At 53.6% G+C, this 2500-nt stretch overlaps 1 non-coding gene across 1 annotated transcript in view; it reads left to right on the forward strand.

Moving 5' to 3' along the window:
- The first annotated feature begins 1126 nt into the window (after positions 1-1126).
- The window catches only part of LOC144420259 (small subunit ribosomal RNA), a 1810-nt gene continuing 436 nt past the window's right edge, over positions 1127-2500 (forward strand). Inside the window, exon 1 of the ribosomal RNA XR_013474612.1 lies at positions 1127-2500. This exon is cut by the window's right edge and continues 436 nt beyond it. This is a non-coding gene — a ribosomal RNA (small subunit ribosomal RNA).

Raw genomic sequence — 2500 nt, forward strand, 5'->3', positions numbered from 1 at the left:
CAAGCATACTAACCTAACCCTAGGTAAGGCATGTCAGAGCGAAAGACAGTAATTTCGAATGAGCCAAGAAAGAGCGGTGCGGGGCCGGTCGGAGCGCACCCTTTTCTCGGTGGCTGGCGGGCGAGAGAGTGCTGCGTCGCCGGCATCGGCGTCGAAAGAAGCCGAGCCAAAAAAAGTTAAAGTACAAACGTGCAAGCATACTAACCTAACCCTAGGTAAGGCATGTCAGAGCGAAAGACAGTAATTTCGAATGAGCCAAGAAAGAGCGGTGCGGGGCCGGTCGGAGCGCACCCTTTTCTCGGTGGCTGGCGGGCGAGAGAGTGCTGCGTCGCCGGCATCGGCGTCGAAAGAAGCCGAGCCAAAAAAAGTTAAAGTACAAACGTGCAAGCATACTAACCTAACCCTAGGGGTAAGGCATGTCAGAGCGAAAGACAGTAAACTCGAATGAGCCATGAAAGAGCGGTGCGGGGCCGGTCGGAGCGCACCCTTTTCTCGGTGGCTGGCGGGCGAGAGAGTGCTGCGTCGCCGGCATCGGCGTCGAAAGAAGCCGAGCCGAAAAAAGTTAAAGTACAAACGTGCAAGCATACTAACCTAACCCTAGGTAAGGCATGTCAGAGCGAAAGACAGTAATTTCGAATGAGCCAAGAAAGAGCGGTGCGGGGCCGGTCGGAGCGCACCCTTTTCTCGGTGGCTGGCGGGCGAGAGAGTGCTGCGTCGCCGGCATCGGCGTCGAAAGAAGCCGAGCCGAAAAAAGTTAAAGTACAAACGCGATGCTAATGAGCGAGCCGTTGTCTCGACTAATATGTAGGGGGCGTTCGATCGAGCGTCTGGCTTGAGCGCTTGTCGGCCTAGCAGAACGGTCGCATTGTTATGCCCGGGTTTTAGGCACCGCTGCAGGCGGCCGGCAGAGCTCTTGTTTGTGCGAAACTGAATGGATCGAGCCCGAGAGAGGGCGAGCAAAGAAAAAACGCAAATCGCTCCGCCTGGCACTGCCGGCGAGAGCGTGGACGTCGCGGCCAGCGACTGTCGAAGCTGAGTACGGCCGCAGGCGATCGCCTCGGTCTTAAACGAATGCGACGAGCACGCGCCGGGCGGCCCAGCAAGGGCCGAGCGCAGCTGTCGCAGCTATCTGGTTGATCCTGCCAGTAGTGATATGCTTGTCTCAAAGATTAAGCCATGCAGGTGCAAGTACGAGTTCTCGTAAAGCGAAACTGCGAATGGCTCATTAAATCAGTCTTGGTTTATTTGGTCTCGTAAGCGAAGTGGATAACTGTGGTAATTCTAGAACTAATACATGCATTAAGCGCCGACTTCGGGAGGCGCGCTTTTATCAGATCAAAACCGACCGGGTTCGTCCTGTGACGTTTGATGACTCTGGATAACCACGCGGATCGTACGGTCTCTGCACCGACGACGTATCATTCAAGTGTCTGCCCTATCAACTGTCGAAGGTACGCTACGTGCCTACCTTTGTGATAACGGGTAACGGGGAATCAGGGTTCGATTCCGGAGAGGGAGCCTGAGAAACGGCTACCACATCCAAGGAAGGCAGCAGGCGCGCAAATTACCCATTCCCGACACGGGGAGGTAGTGACGAAAAATAACAATACAGGACTCTAACGAGGCCCTGTAATTGGAATGAGTACATCCTAAAACTCTTAACGAGTATCCATTGGAGGGCAAGTCTGGTGCCAGCAGCCGCGGTAATTCCAGCTCCAACAGTGTATGCTAAAGTTGTTGCGGTTGAAAAGCTCGTAGTTGGATTTTGGGCGAGCGCCGCCGGTCCGTCGCAAGGCGTGTCACTGGTTGCGTTCGCCTCACCTTCGGTTCTCCGTCGGTGCTCTTGACTGAGTGTCGGCGGTGGCCGATAAGTTTACTTTGAAAAAATTAGAGTGTTCAAAGCAGGCTGTTCGCCTGCATAGTGTTGCATGGAATAATGGAATAGGACCTCGGTTCTATTTTGTTGGTTTTCGGAGCACGAGGTAATGATTAAGAGGGACAGACGGGGGCGTCCGTACTCTGCCGTTAGAGGTGAAATTCTTGGATCGGCGGAAGACGAACTACTGCGAAAGCATTCGCCAAGAATGTTTTCTTTAATCAAGAGCGAAAGTCAGAGGTTCGAAGACGATCAGATACCGTCCTAGTTCTGACAATAAACGATGCCAACTAGCGATCGGGAGGCGTTACCATGACGACCTTTCCGGCAGCTTCCGGGAAACCAAAGTCTTTGGGTTCCGGGGGAAGTATGGTTGCAAAGCTGAAACTTAAAGGAATTGACGGAAGGGCACCACCAGGAGTGGAGCCTGCGGCTTAATTTGACTCAACACGGGGAAACTCACCCGGCCCGGACACAGGTAGGATTGACAGATTGAGAGCTCTTTCTTGATTCTGTGGGTGGTGGTGCATGGCCGTTCTTAGTTGGTGGAGCGATTTGTCTGGTTAATTCCGATAACGAACGAGACTCTGGCATGCTAAATAGTTACGCGACCTTCTCGGTCGG

The sequence above is a fragment of the Styela clava genome, chromosome 2 (assembly GCF_964204865.1).
Source record: "Styela clava chromosome 2, kaStyClav1.hap1.2, whole genome shotgun sequence".
Taxonomy (NCBI): Eukaryota; Metazoa; Chordata; class Ascidiacea; order Stolidobranchia; family Styelidae; genus Styela; species Styela clava.